The sequence below is a fragment of the Lissotriton helveticus genome, chromosome 6, assembly GCF_964261635.1.
Source record: "Lissotriton helveticus chromosome 6, aLisHel1.1, whole genome shotgun sequence".
NCBI lineage: Eukaryota > Metazoa > Chordata > Amphibia > Caudata > Salamandridae > Lissotriton > Lissotriton helveticus.
Genome location: NC_136067.1, coordinates 722,024,059 through 722,043,815, shown reverse-complemented (window position 1 = coordinate 722,043,815; position 19,757 = coordinate 722,024,059).

The following is a 19,757-nucleotide window of genomic DNA, read 5'->3' as shown; positions in this document are numbered from 1 at the left end:
CTAAGGGAGCTACTGTATTGTAACAGGGATTTTCCCTCATCCTCTTCCTCAGTCCATTGTTCTACTGCCATGTCCAAGAGTGTACGGGGTTTCCTTCCAAACAGTAACTCAAAGGGAGAGAAACCCGTGGACCTTTGTTCATTTGCCCTAATGGCGAACAATACTAGAGTGGTTGCTGGTCTCAGTCCCATCCGGTCTTGTTTATACTTTTCTTCAACATTGTTTTTATGGTTTTATTATACCTCTCGACTAACCCGTCTGTCTGAGGGTGGTATCTGTTTTACTCCTAATAATTCACATTCCAGCTTCATTAATTTAAACATGAATGGTGTACCCTGATCGGTAAGTATCTCATGGGGATACCCTACCAGAGAGAAAGAATTGTGAATCATGGCGTGGGCTATTGCAATGGTATTAGCCGTAGTTAAAGGGAATGCCTCCGGATATCTGGTGGCATAATCCACCAACACGAGGATATATTGGTGGCCTCGTGCAGAAAGGAATTAGGGGTCCCACCAGATCCATGCCCACTCTTCGGAAGGGAAGGCATATAATAGGGAGGAGTTGTAGGGGAACACGTGGAAGAACAGGTGTATTAACTAGTTGGCATCTAGTACAAGAGGCACAGTATCTAGCAACTTCTTTATAAGTACCTGGCCACAAAAAGCGGTCTAAGAGATACCTAAGCGTATGTTCCTTCCCATAATGTCCAGCCCCTGTTTGACTATGGGCGAGGCATAGGGTCTGCTCCTGAAATGCTTTAGGAGCTAACAACTGTTCTTTGACCAGGTTGTTTTCTCGGGATACCCGATATACAAGACCCTTTTTTATAGGAAAATAGGGGTCTACCTCATCGGGATCATCCTCTTGGATCCATTCCCAGGCGTGTTGTAACATGGAATGGTCCTTCTGGGCTGCACAAAAACTCAGTGTTTGTGTTTGTATCACGTCTGAGGAGGCAAGGACTGGAGAATGTATAGTGTGTTATGCCAGGTTATACAATGCCCTCTCTTCACATTGATCCCTGTGTGTTTTTACTCTTTTTAAAAAAGATTTTTTTATTGAATTTCAAGAGAGAGCAAATTACAATGTCGCCGCGCAGGGCAGCGAATAATCGTCAAATAATCAAACACAACAAACCAAAAATGATTGTACATCCCACAATTGTCCTAAACATAATTCAATCACCAAATATTACACCAATATCACAAATCAAAGGGTGTGTGTCACATCTTAATACCTTTAATCATCCATTGTTGAATCACTTTGGGCATTCGTTACTAGATACTGCCTCAGTGCTTCCCAAATGTCCCTGGGTTTGGATGATGATGGTAGCTCTTCTGCATAAAGCTTGAGATTTTCTTTGCAAAAGACCATGGGCCAGATGTAGGTAGGCTATTACCGGTCAGTAATAAACTTTTCCTATGTAGGAGGCTTTTTTACCGATTCGGTAAATAACCGATTCGGTATTTACCGAATCATCATTTACCAATTCAGTATTTACCAAATCGGTAAATGAGATGTAGGAAGCACTGTAAACAGTGCTTCTGGGCTTTAAGAATTCGTTATTTACCACCAACTATTAGTTGGTGGTAAATAACTAATTCCTATGTAAATGCAAATATGTGCATTTACACCTGTGCCATGTGACAGACATACATGCCCTTAGGGCATGTATGTGTGCCACATGTGAACACAAGCACTAATCAGAGGTGCAGCAGGGTGTCAAAGTGACACCCTGCCACCCCCAATTGTACCGAATCGGTATTTACCGATTCAGTAATTGACATTCATTCCTATGGGTCTCCAGGCCCATAGGAATGAATACCAGATACCGAATCGGTAATTACCGATTCGGTAAATACCGAATCTTAACGATTTGGTATTTTTTACCGATTGATTACCTACATTGCATTTACCGATTCGAAAATACCGAATCAGTAAAATTTGGTATTTTCGAATTGGTAAATTAAAATTACCTACATCTAGACCCATATCCCTTATCCAATGTTCAGTGAGTGGGGCCGGTGACCTCTCTCAGGTTAGTGCTACATGTCGTTTTGCCAGTAACAGAGCAATCCTCAAGAATTTCCCCACTGTGCCCTTCATTTGTGGCACAAAACACAGCAATCAGATCATAGGTGTGCACTGCAGTTTCAGCTTAGACATGACCCTGAGACATACTATTACCTCTTTCCAGGATTGTGTAACAAGATCGCATTGCCATGCCAGGAATCAGCATCAGAGAGGCCACATTGTTTGCATGTACTGTTGTCCCGGAGGCTGATTTTATGTAATTTATGAGGTGTATGATAGACTTGGTGGAGAAATTTGAAATGGATGATTTTGAGATTCCCATTGGGGGTTAGTTGGCCAGTTAATTTACACATGTGCTCCCAGTCTTTCAGTGTCAAGGGGGGATCCAGGCCAGTGTTCCATCTAGCCAAACTGCGATCTACCCCTCATGCAATCTCATCTCGCACAGCCCTGTACAATTTAGTGAGGAGTTTCCGCTTTGTAGGGGCTATCAGTAGGAGCTGCAAGGACTGCAGTGAGGGGGTTCTATGGGAAACAATTTATAGTGTGTTGTGCGCTAGTCACAAGCGGTGCATGGTTAACTGAAATAAGGGTGTTTTATTAGTAATATACTGGAGCTGCTCAGCTGTCAGAAATCGCCCATCCGGAAATAGGTCCTGCATACGATCAATACTGGCTGCTGTAAGTGAACGTATTGGACCCTTTTCCTGTGTAAATGAGAGAGATGCATGGTATGCGATCGGTAAAGCCGGGGCTTAGATTGGGAGTTTATCCGCAAGTTTACCTATATCGTGCCAGGCAGCGATGATGGCATCTAAGGGGTTTATTTCTGTCCTGGGAGTGTGTCTATGGGCATGAGTGAGCATGCCATCCAGCGAAACAAGGTGTGCATCACCATCTTCCACTGCAACGTGAAGGTGTGAGGGTGGAACCAGTAATAGGCATACTGCACCTGTGCGCAGAGATAGTATAAGTAGAAATCCGGTGCGCAGAATCCCCCTTGGGCATATCCCAGAGTAAGTATGTTCCAGCCCACTCTAGCTTGCTTACCGGCCCATACAAGTAGGTGAGTGCGTACCGTGTGAAAAAAATGGTGGGGGAGTCGTATCGGGATATTGCAGAAGAGGTATAAAATCCTTGGTAAAATAATCATTTTGATAATGGCAATGCGGTTTGCCAGGGACAACGGTAATGACATCCATTTGTTCACCTGTAGTTCTAAGGATGCACAAGCCACACCATAGTTCTCTTGTACGACAATCTCTGGATCCCGATGCACCCACACCCTAAGATATTTCACAGGCTCTGTGGTCCATATCAGTGGAAATTCCTTCTGCGGGGGAGTTGTTATCAGTGTCAGAGGGATCACCACTGACATCCCAATTTATCATGAGACCAGAGAACAGGCAAAAACTGATATATTCCTGCAGGGCGGGGGATAAGTATTAATGCGGTTAATGAATAAAGAGCACCATGTCATCGGCATATAAGGATATGCCAACAGGGCGATGGTTAAAATTTAGCGCTGATTCCCTGTGCCACTGCCGAATTACACACGCAAATGGTTCGAGCATGAGAGTGAATAGTAGTGGCGAGAGGGGACAGCCCTGCCTAGTTCCTCTTTCGATGGAGAACGACTCAATGTGAACCCCCTCACCCGCACCCGCGCCATTGGCCCAGAGTACAGCAGCTGCACCCATCTCATAAACACATTTGGGAATCCCATCTGCCCCAGAATATAAAACATATATCTCCATTCAATAGAATCGAATGCTTTAGCAGCATCTTACAGGATTGCCGCAGCAGGGAGCTCAGGATTCAATATATGCACATGGCAAAGATGGGTCCTCAGATTTTGAGAGGTAGAGCGCTCCGGTATGAAGCCAGATTGATCTTGCAGAACCAGACCAGGCATCAACGGCTGAAGCTTGGTAGCCAGTATTTTTGCTTAGATTTTCGCATCCAGATTAAATAGTGACAAAGAACGATAGGAGTCACATTGAGAGAGCTCCTTATCTTTCTTAAGTAGTGTAATAATCAGAGCCTGCCACAAGGATGGGGGCAAAAAGAACAATTGATGGACAGAATGCAGAACAATGTCATACATTCACCCCAGTACAGAGATCTGGGCCTAAATCCATTTTTTTTGCTCACCATGCCATTCCAGTTTCGACTCAGTCATATGCAAATCCGTCTTGACCCTGCACCCAGTGGGAACAGTCCAGCCTGAACTGCCAGGCCAGGTCCTCCCTGGACTGGAAACAAGCATCCTAGGACCGGTTTTGGACTTTCAACCCTCATCAGCCAGAATAGCTTGACTCCAGTGGCATGGAGAGCACGGGACTCACGTCTGAGCATACCCGTCCATCATCCCCTTTTGGTATTGCTTTGTTCGCCCTGAGTTGGCAGGGTATGCCCAGATGTGGGTCCCTTGCTCAATCTGCCACTGGATTCAAGATAGCCTGGCTGATGAGGGTTATGAACCCGAAACCGGTCCCAGAGTGCTTGTTTCCGGTCCAGGGAAAACATGGCTTTGCAGTTCGGGCTGGACTGTTCCCATGAGGCATAGGGTCAGACTGATTTGCATATGGCCATGTCTGAACTGGGGTGGTGGTGTGAGCTAAAGAATTATGATGGATTAAACCCAGATCAGTTGACTGGGGGTGAGTGTTTGATTTGCTCAAACGCTCCGTCCATCATCCCCTTTGGTATTGCTTTGTTCGCCCTGAGTTAGCACAGTATGCCCAGACGTGGGTCCCTTGCTCACTCTGCCACTAGATTCAAGATAGCCTGGTTGATGAGGGTTATGAACCCGAAACTGGTCCTAGGATGCTTGTTTCCGGTCCAGGGAAGACATGGCTTGGCAGTTTGGGCTGGACTGTTCCCATGAGGCACAGGGTCAGACGCAGGTGCATATGGCCATGTCTGAACTGGGCGGGTGGAGTGAGCTAAAAATTATGATGGATTAAACCCAGATCAGTTGACTAGGGGTGAGTGCTTGATTTGCTCAAACGCTCCGTCCATCATCCACTTTGGTATCGCTTTGTTCGCCATGAGTTGGCAGGGTATGCCCAGACGTGGGTCCCTTGCTCACTCTGCCACTGGATTCAAGATAGCCTGGCTGATGAGGGATATGAACCCGAAACCGGTCCCAGGATGCTTGTTTCCAGTCCAGGGAGGACATGGCTTGGCAGTTCGGGTTGGCCTGTTCCCATGAGGCACAGGGTCAGACTTATGTGCATATGGCCATGTCTGAACTGGGATGGTGGAGTGAGCAAAAGAATGATGATGGATTAAACAAAGATCAGTTGACGGGGGTGAGTGTTTGATTTGCTCAAACGCTCCGTCCATCATCCCCTTTGAAATCGCTATGTTCGCCCTGATTTGGCAGGGTATGCCCAGACGTGGGTCCCTTTCTCACTCTGCCACTGGATTCAAGATAGCCTGGCTGATGAGGGTTATGAACCCGAAACCGGTCCCAGGATGCTTGTGTCTGGTCCAGGGAAGACATGGCTTGGCAGTTCGGGCTGGACTGTTCCCATGAGGCACAGGGTCAGACTGATTTGCATATGGCCATATCTGAACTGGGGTGGTGGAGTGACCTAAAGAATGATGATGGATTAAACCCAGATCAGTTGACTGGGGGTGAGTGTTTGACTTGCTCAAACGCACCATCCATCATCCCCTTTGGTATCGCAAGGATGGAAGCAGCACTCCAGACTCATGCGCTTCCGCATACACCTCTAAAAGGTAAGGCGCTAAGAGATCCGCATATTCTTTATAAAACTCAGCCGTGAGGCCATAGGGGCCCAGTGCTTTTTTGTTTGGTAGAGATCTTATTGCCGTTTTATTATTCAACTCATCAATGGGCTTGCTGAGATACTCTCGGTGATCATCCGCCAACCAAGCGCATGCAATATCAGCCAAGTACTCGTCAAGAATTGCATCATCCACCCCCAGTGAAGTGTACATCTCTGCGTAGCAGTTGCAAAATTGATTTACTTTGTCCTGAGGTATAAAGTGCTCCCCCCTTGTACATCCACTATTTTAGTAATGTGGTTTTGGTCTGTTGGCGACCCGGTCTGCCTCCCTCCCCATATGCCCTGGCCACATGACGAGAGAACAGGTAGTGGGCCTCAGCTTCTGCCATTGCATTGTATTCCACGATCTGCTGGTGTGCGGATTGGCTGCATATTCACATTCTAAAATGGACAATGTTGACTCTATGTTCGAGAGTTGCCGTCTAATGTCCCGCAAGATGCCGGATGTAGTGCTGTTGCACACTCCATCTCACAGTAACTTTGAAAGCCTCCCATAGTGTGGATGCACTGCCCTCAGTGCCCACATTTAGTTCAAAGTATTGCAAAATGCCTTCCGAATTGTGTCAGTGTAGAGCGGGTCGAGCAGTGCCTCAGGACGAAAGCGCCATGTGAATGGGTGGTGAGTGTTGGTGGGAAAAATGAGGACCACTTTCACAGGGTTGTGATCAGACAAGGTGCGGGATAGCGGGTCCACAGATGTGACCCAATTATTTGTATCTTCACTTAAAAGCCAATGGCCTAGGCGGTACCAGCTATTGTGCGCCGGTGTAGCTTGTGTGCTGCTTCTTGTCTCCTCATTGCGTACACGGCACGCATCCACCAGCCCCATTTCAAACATAATCTCCTTTATGCACTGAGCCACTCTTATCGTGCATGCGCCCTGCGGATTCGATTTATCCTTCACAGGATCTAGATGTGTATTTAAATCAACCCCCACCAAATGGCCGCCTCCGGCCAGGTACGCTATACCTTTAGCATCTGGAGAAATATCTGTGGTTCATCCAGGATAGGGCCATATATATTAATGACAGTTATCAAAGAGAGACACAGTTTCCCAGGCACCATAGTGCAGCGCCCCTCCGCGTCTGTGTATGTCTTGATTAGAGTGAATGGCAGTCCCCTGTAAACAGAATCAGAACCCCCCCGTGCATATGTGGAATATGATGAAGCTAATTTATAGCCGGGCCATCTAGTAGGAATCTTAGTTTCTGATAACCCAATTAGATGAGTCTCCTGGAGTAGAGCAATCTGAACCTCATGGCGGACCAAGTACGCAAACACTTGTCGGTTTTTCTTTGGGTTATTTAGCCCATGGGTATTCCATGTTAGACTATTGTAACTATCGTCCTTGAATTGCAATGATTATACGTAGCCTAAGCGAATTTTTAACCTTGACAGACATGACTACAACAGTAGTGAAGTAATGTGGTCAGTATGAGTGTGTAATCGCATTTAACCATTTCCAAATTAAAACCATGCAACTCCCCCTCCCCCACCCACTTTAGCAAATCAAATTCGCCAAAGCCGATTCCCCAAAGAACCAAAGACCCCAACATAGGGAAACAGATGCAAATTGAAGGTTGGGTTTACCCATTAGGGGGTCCCTGTGGCGCATTTACTCCCAGGTGGACCAGAGAGATGGCAGCCGCCTTTAAGTACAGAGTTCCTAGGGCAGCAAGTAAAAAGTAACAGTCAATTGTCATTGTCAACTGCATCTAGACAGACAGTATTGCAATATTCATCCATAATGACATCAACAGATAGCCAAAGTGAGCACGGTGTCAAGAACCCAGTAAGTGCCTCTGGCGCACCCCGTTGTACTGTAACCAGTAGACCCAGTCTTCAACATAATATTAATACATTCACATTTGTTTACCAGTAGAAATGTAAGTATTCAGACTACATGCCTCTATCGTCATTATCGGACGTTGCAGGTGGACCTTGTTTCAGGCGACGAATGGATTTAGCAAAGTCCATAGCTTGCTTGTGGTTGATGAAGATTTTGGCTTTTTCATCTGTGCCTATGCGGAGATGGGCAGGGTAAAGCATGGCATATGGAATGTTTTAGTTAATCAACAGTTTTTTTCACATTTTGGTATTCCTTCCGCGCTGCCTGTACGGTGGCTGTAAAATCCGGGACAAAGATAGCGCAATACCTTGAAAAGTTATCGGGGCCTTTTGATGGGTGATATGGAGGACTGCATCCGGATCCCTAAAGTTCAACAGCCTTGCAATGATTGGTCTAGGTGGAGCCCCCGGCAGGGGGGGGGCGCAAGAGAACGATGAGTTCTTTCTACAATAAACATAGAAGAGAGGAGCTAAGCTCCACAGATGTGTCGGAACATGTTTTCCACATATGTTTCCAGTTTGCCAACGTCGGTGGACTCCGGCAGACCCAACATTTGTACATTATTGCGGCGAAAGCCGCGCTTCAAGGTCCTCATTTTTAGCTTGGATGACCGCCAGTATCGTTTCGATGTCGCTAGTTCTAGGGGTCACCTGCTGGAGCCCATCCTCAGCACCGGAGATGCGCTGCTCAGCCTCACCGATACAAACTGCCTGTTTGTCCAATTTGGTTGAAAAGTTGTCCATACGGTTACTGAGAGCCTCAATTTTACTGTCAACGGACTGTAAGCTAGTCTGGATGGCAGACAGGGTATTTTCCAAAGCAGTAGGTGACTCTGATGTGGCATCCAATTCCGAGTCAGAGACAGCAGAATGTGACACAGTTCGTAGGCATGGCTAATTTTTATCCGGTTTGCCCATGGTGCTAAATAGCCAACAATGTCAATGATATCTGATGTCCGTTGTTTCGCGCAAGTGCCTCACCACCAGCGACACTACGCAATTTACTGGACACACAATCACAGGGCCGCAATGACCAAAATTACATGCAGTGGAGGCAGTAAGGACCCAGGCCTGCCACAGCCCCTGACAGTCACCAGAGAGCAGAGGATGCCGGGCAATGATGGGCAAAGGAGTCCATGGCGCACCAGATCAGCGTTCCCTGCGCAAGAAATTGGTCATGAAGGTCTAACTAGATAGTGTGTTCCAATGCAGGCCACAGAAAACACAGCATTTCTACCTTTTCCCACATCAGCAGCAGCACGAGGAAGCACCTCACAGACAGAAGAGGCCGGCAGCGTGGGAGTTCTCCACAGCAGGATCCAAGGAAAGAGCGCTCTGTAGACTGCTGGGGGGGAAAGCAAGTCCTGGGAGTCAGCAGAGTGCGGACCTCAGATTCAACAACAACAGGCAGAGCCTCCCCCGAGAAGCATTCCCCGGGTACTCACCGTGGTCGCGCCCAGGTGCCCCCGCACTTGCCTCTCTCTGTCTGCATCGCTGATCCGATGCAGACTCCCCAAAGCAGAGGGCCAGGCCACAGCCGCGAGCACAGCAGCAAAGTTTGGACTCAGCCGGCAATCTCAGGGCACAATCCGCAGCTCTGCAATGTCGTCTGGTCCTCAGATGGCAAATAAGTCCTGCCACTGTCCGCACCAGTTCAGTGGAGTGGGGCAGGTAATCAAGCCCACCACTCTGTTCAACCAGAGTGGCCTTAGGGGCCTCGGTGTCAGCAAGGCCCCACACGTCTCCCCGCACCGGGGCCACCCAACCCCTGCTCACAGCTGCCCAGTACTTCGGGAGGGGGACAAGACAGACAAAACCCCCACCTGCATCAAGGGGTCCAGTCTCTAGGAACAGAGCGTTGAATGGTATGAGCACGCCAGCAAGTCTCGATCACACCCGAAGCTCCGAACCCACTTCCAAGCCGTAGGCGGGTACTATGTTGTTGTCTAGGCCGTCCCTCGATCTAGCAAATTCTGCACTGAACATGGGTCCTAGCAACCAGCAAATGGTTCTAGCCTGCCGTGTAGGAGATAGGTAAGTGCTTCTTCATGATAAGAAGCGTGGATGTCACCCAAGGAGCAGGATAAATACAGGATGTTGTCAGCAGCCAGCGGAGCTGCACTACAGTGCGGCCATTTCGCTGTGCGCCCTCTAACGCCCCCCTGTTTTTACTCTTTTGTTGCTAGGTTCACCTAGATCACCTAGATTCTCTGTACAGAAAGGAGCACTCTCTAGCCAGTTTATTAAGGAAGTCGGGGCTTAAGGGTCTGTAGGTAATCATGAGACCTAGGGAGATCGGTTCCCAAGAGAACTGTGTCAGGGAGTGAGGGTACTACTACTACTTTTCTAAGTTGGGGTTCTCCTTCAATCTTGATTAGTACTTCAGCTTGGGGATAAAGTTTCTTTTCTCCATGTAACCTGAATGTATTCGCCTTCAACAATTTGAGACTCAGACACCAGTTCTTTGGTGACAACAGTATGGTGAGAACCGGTGTCTAGCAAAGCCACCACGTGCTTCCCATTTATATGTATCCTTTTCCTGTAAGCTTTAGGGTGTTCTTCTGTCATCAACAGCTGCCCATGAGTGTATCCGACTTCCATGGTTTCTGGGGGAGGATTACGTGCGGCGCAATGACGGGCTGTGTGTCTCCGCTCTGCACAGTGGAAACACTGTGGGGTTGACATAGGACTAGCAATAGAGCTAGGCTTGGGTGTGGGTTTTGGAAAGAAGGTACTCCTGTTCGCTATCAGAGTAGAGGGTGGCCTGTTTGGTGTTTTGGGTGGTCCCACCGGGGCTTGGTGTGTCAGTGTCTTGAACTCTGGGGACCGATGATAGCCACATGCCAAATCCACTGCCATTGAAACCGTAAGATTAGGATGTTGCCTAATCCATGATCTTGTGGTAAAAGGGAGAGCTTCAAGATATTGTTCCACGTGTATTTTCGCAGTCAGTTCATCCAGAGAAGATAAAGAATGTTTTAACCAGCGGTTCCCTAGATCCCTTATGCGATAATATAAGGCTTGAAGGTTGTCTCCTGTGGTCCATTTTTCCTTCCAAAAGAAGTATCGATAATATTCTTGATCACACCCTAGGCGTTCCAAAATAGCTTTCTTTATTTCCTGGTAACTAGTTGTGCCTGCTGGGTTGGCTGCCTGATAGGTGGCTTGTAGCTCACCTGACAACGGAGGTGCTATGTATTGTACCCACCTGTCCAATGGCCAAAAGGCAGTGGAGGCTACCTTTTCAAAATTCACGAAGAAATAATCTGGCTCATCACCGGTCTGGAACTTTTGAAGGACAGAGCCAGGCATGTTGGGATGTACTTGTGCACTTGTATGGCATCAGTTAGATGCAGTATTGTGGTGTCTTGCACCTGTTGGTTTGTCGGTAAGAGGGAGGATTGATCTTTAATGGCAGAATGCAGGGCCTCTTGCTCTTTGTTTGCTTGTTTAGTCTGTTGTTCTAAGACTAACTGTAAATGACGTTTGCCCTCCGCTAACTCGGTTATTATCGCCTTCATTGTGATGGGTCATTATGGCTAGAACGACATTCCACTTCTGACACCACTGTGATAACGCGATGTGTGTAGCTGTTCCGTGAACCCCTCCGGTTCAAACAGGCTAGGGTGTTCCTTGTAACTTAATTTATTTCAGATAAGAGATAAAAAAAAATGAGAAGTTGTTCTCCACAATTCAAGTGGTGTCTCACTAATGTCCTGGTTCATCCAGCGTTGTCCTTCTCAGATTTTTTCTGGGGTATACTTCTCCGGTGGGGAGACGGGCTGCCCAATGAGGGAGAAATAAAGTAAACAAGTTTTAGGCCCCTGGCCTTTGATACTTAAAGGGGGCGGGGTTTGTGCACGCCTTGGCCAGTGCCTAATAGTGCGGTGCCTATGTGAGGGATTGAGTGATTAGCAAGGTGCGCTTCTCAGACCTGCGCACCAGCCCTTTAAAGAAAAAAACATGCAACTGGCTCTTGCCTGTGTCCACGACCCTCCAGAGCCGGGGTGATGGGAGATCCAGCCTCCTTAATTCCCCTCAGGAGTACCGATCTCGAGCACCGTGGTCTGTGAGTGTCTCTCGTGGTCTCGACTCCCCTCCTCCTCCTCTGGCTCCTTCAGGGTCATCTGCTGCTCAGTACTGCTCTCCTCCACTTCTCTGCTCTCTTTGCTGCCGCTCCTCGTGGTTTTCTTGCGCCGTGGCTCTTCCTCCCCTCCTCTCCTCAACCATCGCGGCCCCGCTAGAGTGTGTCTCAAGCACTAGCACGTCACCCTCACTTCCTAGTTGGGGTAGAGCCACTGACATCTTGAAAGTCCCAGAATCGGTGGACTCGTCACAAGATGATAGACAGCCCAAACTCCTCAACATTTTTTCGCCAATGGATGCATGTATAAGTTGAATAATGTGGAGCTAAGCAATGATCCCTTTGGGATTCCATAGAAGGATGGCATTGTTTCAGAAAGACAGGTGGATTCCATGATCTGAAATGTTCTTTCGCTCAGAAAGGAGATAAGCCCTCAAGGGCCTTTCTCTTGATACCGACCTCCCTCCATCTTTTCACCAGAGTTGAGTGGTCTATGGTATCGAAAGCCGGACTTAGGTCCAGAAGCAAGAATGCCGCTGAGCCCCTTGATCCAATGTTGTTGTTGTGTGTACTTTATTCGATATAAAATATCATAAAAGCATAGACAGATATTTTTGAATATAGCAAACTTCAACAATTCATACAACAATTAACAATTTAAAAAGAATGCTATAAAAAAACGTTTTAAAAAGAGGAAATTATACACTAAATACAATAAAACAGAAGATATTTACAGTTGACATAAAAAGAGGCAGCATTTGCTCCCTACGGACTCTAGCTTTTACTGAGCTTTATACGAATCAGCCAAGCACTGCCCAAATATTTTGCTACCGCACAGATCATGCTGGGGGAGGAGGTATCTGCTTTAAACACACGTAATGCTACCCTGTAGTCAGTAAACCTCACGTTTTTACATATAGGTTTCAACCATTTCCTCCGGGCAGCTCTATAGGCGGGACATGCAAAGAAGAAATGGGGAAGCAGCTCTGATGGCGCATAGCACCCCGGGCAGCTCACAGAAGCCAAGCTGTGATTTCTCCAACCCGCTACCAATTCATTAAGTGGGAGCGTTCCTAGCCTGAATTTCGTGTAGAGCAATCTATCCCGAGGAGATTGGATAAAGTCAAAGTAGTGCTCAAATTTAGCGGCCGGCTTGTGCTCAAGGAACTGTTCAGTGAGAGTGCCCCAATTAGATTTACGTGCCTCCACCCCTTTCACCCATTCCCAGTATGCCTTCTTGATGGTTTGTTTGGCTGGCACGTTCTGGGTTGCCCAAGCCTCTCTGAACCCGATCTCTATTGCCAACTGCTTAAGTTTGCCAATCCACTTGATCCTATTCCTTGAGTTGGATAATCTCACTCAGTGCGGCCGCGTAGTTGACCAGTTCGGGAGTTCTTCTTAGGCGTATCCAGAACAATAGTGGTCGTAATCTAACAATATTTGTATTTGATCCAATGTGCTTTTGAGCTTCTCGGTAACCAACAGAAGAACTGATTCTGTGCTGTGGTGTGGTCGAAAACCCATCTGAGTCTTATGTAGATAGTTGTTCTCTTTCAACAACTGGGATAAGGTATGGCAACATGTTTCTCCAGTATTTTTCCTAGGATGGTAATAGTGAGATAGGTTGAAAATTGCCAAATATCGGAGGATCTAGGAGGTGCTGTTACAGGAAGGGTCTAACGATAGCATGCTTTCACTTCTTTGGACCCTCCCAGACTCAAGAGAGAGTGTGAGTAGCTCTAAAATGGTGGGGAGAATGGACTCTCAACCCTTGAGTAAGATATGGGGGGAACAGGGTCTTGGAGGGGATCCTGATTTAATTTCACCCAGAAGAAGCATAGTGCCTTCCTCATTCAAGACTGGAAAGTGGTCCAAAACAAGTGGGACTGGGATCACTATGTGGTCTGTTCCTTAGTTTTGATCAATGTCGGGGTTATTACACCAAAGTGATTCATAGATTCATCCACTTTTTTTAAAAGAATGCTGCAAATTCGTTGCATCTTTCCTTAGTGGATTGATGAGGGGAATTTGCCCTGCTCAGAGATTTTACTATCTTAAATAATTCCCTAGGCAAGTTGACAGCTTGGTTGATCTTCTCCTTGTAGTGTTTAGCCTGTGCTTGTTTGATTTCATTGTGATAGTGTCTAATGGTTGTTTTTTATTGGATTTTTAAGGCTGGTTTGTAAGACCTCCTCCAGTTCCTTTCTAATTTCTTACAATTTTTTTTAGGGAAGCTAGGTGGCTATTGAACAGGGGGGCTCTTGATGTTTAGTGGAGACCTTGGCCTTGGTTTCTGGATACATTTATGTAATGACTGTTCGATCCAGTGTTCCCATTGTAGGTAGGCCTCACTTGGATTGTCTGTTAGATGTGGGGTGGAGGCCTCCAAACTCTTTGCCCGAGTTTCAAATGTAAGCTTGTGCCAGCTCCTGATCGGTCTTAAGGTGATCTTTGCAGGACTTGTGGTTGTGGTTTTAGAAAAGTAAAAGGGATAAAGTAGTGATCTGACCATGGTACAGGAATGGGTGTAGTCACCTGAGTCTTTGGGTCGTTGGAAAAGATGGGATCGAGAATGTGACCTTTCTCATGGATAGCAGTGCCAACTAGTTGAGTGAGTTGCATAGCCTCTAGGTGCTTTAGTAGTTTCTTGGTCGAGGAGTTTTTGGTCTCACCGATATGTATATCCCCAAGCGTAGTAATGAGTCCTTTTCCCACAATCAGGCTGGCTAAGGAATCTGGGAATGCTTTGATGAATACGGCCTGTAGATAAGAACTCCCGAGAAGGTGCATGAAGGAGAAAGTGTAATTCCAAATTGTAAGATATCACAATCTGTCATTGTGAGGGGTGTAGTGATGCATCTAAATTCTTCTTTATGAAAAATGGTGATGCTGCTTCCTGTTTTGACAACCCAATCTAGTTTACAGATTTGGTATCTCAAGGGAAGTGCCATTACAATTGAGCCAGGTTTCCGTGATGAACAGTACATCTAATAGTGCCTCCTCTAGCAGCAATCTGATCTCAATTTTATGACCTAGAAGAGACCTACTGTTAATTAGCCCCATTCTCCGTTGTTCTTTCTTCCCTTGGGTAAACTGTAACATCTTACTGTGTTTAGTATAGCTTTTTAAGTAAAAGTTACAATGGTCACATACCTCTTTGCTTCCTTTTGGTCTATCAGGTTTGAGTATGTGAGCACGCAGTGCTCCCTGGGGCTGCCTAAACAATAGTAGCTCTTCTGCATTGTACCTGATATGTCTATGGGGGACAAGCCAGGAGGACCTTACCTGCCAGCACGCCTGCACGCAGCGCCAGTCCCTGGGTGGGGAACGCTGTAGGTCTCGCCGCCATCACTCCATCAGCGCGGCTGGAGACTACAGCTCCCAGCGGGCTCAGCGCGCACTTCCGGTTTCCCGCTGTCTTCGCGCCCGGAGGCGCTATAAAGTCCAGGCACTCCCTCGGTGGAGCGGGGGACAAGCCAGGAGGACCTTACCTGCCAGCACGCCTGCACGCAGCGCCAGTCCCTGGGTGGGGAACGCTGTAGGTCTCGCCGCCATCACTCCATCAGCGCGGCTGGAGACTACAGCTCCCAGCGGGCTCAGCGCGCACTTCTGGTTTCCCGCTGTCTTCGCGCCCGGAGGCGCTATAAAGTCCAGGCACTCCCTCGGTGGAGCGGGGGACAAGCCAGGAGGACCTTACCTGCCAGCACGCCTGCACGCAGCGCCAGTCCCTGGGTGGGGAACGCTGTAGGTCTCGCCGCCATCACTCCATCAGCGCGGCTGGAGACTACAGCTCCCAGCGGGCTCAGCGCGCACTTCTGGTTTCCCGCTGTCTTCGCGCCCGGAGGCGCTATAAAGTCCAGGCACTCCCTCGGTGGAGCGGGGGACAAGCCAGGAGGACCTTACCTGCCAGCACGCCTGCACGCAGCGCCAGTCCCTGGGTGGGGAACGCTGTAGGTCTCGCCGCCATCACTCCATCAGCGCGGCTGGAGACTACAGCTCCCAGCGGGCTCAGCGCGCACTTCTGGTTTCCCGCTGTCTTCGCGCCCGGAGGCGCTATAAAGTCCAGGCACTCCCTCGGTGGAGCGGGGGACAAGCCAGGAGGACCTTACCTGCCAGCACGCCTGCACGCAGCGCCAGTCCCTGGGTGGGGAACGCTGTAGGTCTCGCCGCCATCACTCCATCAGCGCGGCTGGAGACTACAGCTCCCAGCGGGCTCAGCGCGCACTTCCGGTTTCCCGCTGTCTTCGCGCCCGGAGGCGCTATAAAGTCCAGGCACTCCCTCGGTGGAGCGGGGGACAAGCCAGGAGGACCTTACCTGCCAGCACGCCTGCACGCAGCGCCAGTCCCTGGGTGGGGAACGCTGTAGGTCTCGCCGCCATCACTCCATCAGCGCGGCTGGAGACTACAGCTCCCAGCGGGCTCAGCGCGCACTTCCGGTTTCCCGCTGTCTTCGCGCCCGGAGGCGCTATAAAGTCCAGGCACTCCCTCCGCGTCGCGGGACGCGCGCGGGCAGCGCCGGGCGGAGCCCGGGCAGAGGGCGGGCCGTCTGTGGCCGTCCGGGGCAGGAGGAGGCAGGGCAGGGCCACCCCATTTCCATCTACCGTACCGGTTTCAACTTGTGGTGCCGCATCTCAGCATGTCAACTCGCTCCGGTAAGGCCTTGAGGGGTTGCGGGGAGAGTGCCCCCGGGGGTGCTATGTTCGGCTCTATGGACAAATTCCTGACAAGGGTGGCGGCTGTCATCGACAATGAACTTGCCATATCTGAACGGCGCCTTTCTCTTGACTTTCCTCCTGCTAAAAGTCCATCTCCAGCAATAGTGTTGTCCCCTCTAAATCCTACTTCCCCTGCACCCTTGCTTGGGGATCTACCTGGGGATTCCTTTATTGCACCATCAATGGGTGGTATAGAAGGGTTAGAAAGCTCACTGACCGGTAACCACGGTACTAGTCCTTGTGCCGTGCTTATAGATCCATGTAATGAGCTCTCCTTAGCAGGCTCACCTGGCATTCAGTCCCAACACTGCCCTGAGGTTCCTGCTCCCGTCCCACAAGCTCCGACTAAAAAGCGACCTAACCAGGAGCCTATCAAAAGGAAGGGGAAAAGGGCAATTTACACTCGAAAGGGCTGCTCATCCAAGATTACTAACCATCCCAGGTACCCGCCCCTGAGGGGTCCTTCCCCCCTGAGCGCCGCAGGACCTGTATCCTCAGGGACACCTATTTGCGCTCCAGCTGTTATTGATACAGTACCACCTTCCTTGTTGGCCCCACCAACGCCTGACCAGGCCAACGTGGGTCACTCCATGGAGGCGATTGAGAAGCTGGTCAAGTCTCTTGTGTTGCCACTTATAGACCAGGTCAAGAGGTTGGGGGACAGGCTTGACTGCTTTGAGCAGGCTACTAGGGACAATTTTTTTGCCCTAAAGACCCTTCTCAAGCACCAGCCAAAGCCCAGTGAGGATAGGACAGATAGGTTAGATAAGTCCAATAGGATAGAGGTTCCAGTGAGACCCCCCCTGGGAGATCAGCTGATGCAGCCGCCCAAGCATCCAGCCCCTGGGAATACTATCTTGGCTGCTCCTAAGGTTGGTCCTAGACAGATAAAGCCGAAGGCTCCCACTCATGCTGCTCACGTGCATGCTACCCCTCCCCCAGTAGCAATAACCCCGGTGGCTACCCAGGACCTAAGGCAACACCAGAAGGGAGGGACGGGCCCTACTTCGCAACCTGGGGCTGTTATATCTGATGCAACTGGCGGTGTTGCATCAACTTCTAAGGTTGCATCTATTCCCGTCCCACCTACAAATCGTCCCCCTTTAGGTCCTCCTCAGAACAGTAGACGAAAGTGCCCCCCAGTTAACCTCCCCCCTGAGTGCCACCCGTATGTTGTCATCCTTACGAAAGTCCCTCCTATTGGGAGTACCCAGCGGGAAAACCATCAGGCACTCAAGAATAAGGTCATCCACTGGCTGAAAGCCAACAGGCCCCTGCCTGCGGGAGTGGATGGAATTATTCTTGGTGTACGCAGGGCGGGTTGGATTGGACACGGGAAAAAATCGCTCGAAGGGGATTGCGTGGTGGTAAACTTCCAAGATGCTAGGGTTGCCCATTTAATATGCTCTCAAGGTCAACCCACGGTTGGATCGGGTATCGACATAGTCGATTTGACATTTTTTTACCCACGGTCTATTATGACCACCCCCACCATCCACCTTGGACAACCCACCTATATTAGCAGCCCTGGGGGCCAATTTTCTGTGGAGAACACTGCCCACGGCCTTTCGACCCCGGGAGTTCTTTCCCAGCAGCTATGCCTAGCTCCAGTGATACCAAATTGGGGACCTTGGAGCTGTTGACTCGGTTATGATCCGGGGGAGGACGCTGTGGCCCCAGGCTTTGTCGCCGAGTCAACACCATACCCCAAATCCAATGGCTCCTCCTCCCCACCGCAGACTCAGGCTACGGCCGAGTCTGTAGAGGGGAAGGGGGAGACTGGGGCATCCTATAATTTTCTGGCTGGTCCCCCTGATGTGGGTTCTGTGGTCTTATCACCCCCTGTCGAGGATTGTAGCATTGCAGCTGTAACGGACCCCCAGATTAGGGTTTTCAGCTGGAATGTGGCGGGCCTCGAAAGGAAGCTGGCGTTGCCGGACTGGAGCGAGCGTGTGGAGCAATACTCCATATGCCTGTTCCAGGAAACCTGGAGTCGGGTGCCCCTACACAAGGTGGGCTATTCCACCCACTTTTTGCCGGCAGTAGAAAGTGCAACTGGCAGGGGCCGCCCCTCTGGCGGCTTGTTAATCTGGGTAGCCACCGAACTCAACTGTAGGGTGGAGGAGAGGGACACTAATTGCCCTGACCTCCTAAATATTTTGCTTAGAAATTCCCAGGGCAGAGTCATTCTAAATATTTTTAACATCTATGCCCGTGGCACTAAGGGGGGAAGAGAATCCCCAGTTATAGCTTGCCTGGAAGCGCAACTCCGCTCATCTCCACACAGGTCCTGTACCTTGTTGGCAGGTGATCTGAATTGCACTTTCGAGCCCCTGGACCTGGACATCCTAGCAGATCAAGAGGAACTTGATAATGGGTGGGGGATTCCGCCCCTCGAGCTTGGTCCTGTTAAAAAGTGGACAGAAGTGGCCCTCCAGATTAACTCACTAGTTATGGAGTTTGGTCTTAGAGCTGCCAATGGCAGGACCAGGTCCGACAAAGTAGGGGCGCACACCTACAACAGGCCAGGACACACGTCACGGATTGATTATTTCCTCCTTGACATACACCTGTGGAGCCTGGTGGAGGACATGGTAGTTTTACCTTCTGTGGAGAGTGACCACAATCTCCTGTCCCTCACCCTGTCCCACAGGTGTGTCAATAGCACCGTGAGTAGTTCTCCTTGTAACCCCGCTCCGGACCTATCAGTGGTCACGAACTGTGGACGAAGGCTAAAGTGGGCGAAGCTAGCTCTTTCGGAGGAGAAAACCTCTGCGATTAGGCAGCTTCTGGTCTCAGCCCTAGCCAATCTTGACTGCCAAGAGGAAGGGCTGATGGAGGTGGCACCCAGGTTTTGTGTCATAATTCAGGCCATTGGCGACCTCTTTGCAGTTCCAGCTCACCCGAGCGGAAGGAAACCAAGCCTACGATCGGGTCAGGGCTGGTACAACCAGAAGTGTAGGGAGGCGAAATCACTTCTTATCGAGGCAGTCAAGTCCAAATTACCGTCTAGGACTAGGGAGGCCAGGAGACACTATGCACTCTGCCAGAAAAATGCAAGGATGGAGTGGGAGGATAATTTCTGGCAGGACCTCCTGGCTGCCAGTCGTGGGAAAGATGCCAAAGGTTTTTGGGACATGGTGGGCAAAAGGAATCGTCCCGACGATTCCCGGAGGACTTGTGCCATTAACGCCCAGACTTGGTTCTCCCATTTCCAAAATCTTTATTCTGCTGTTGAAGGCCCACTTAATG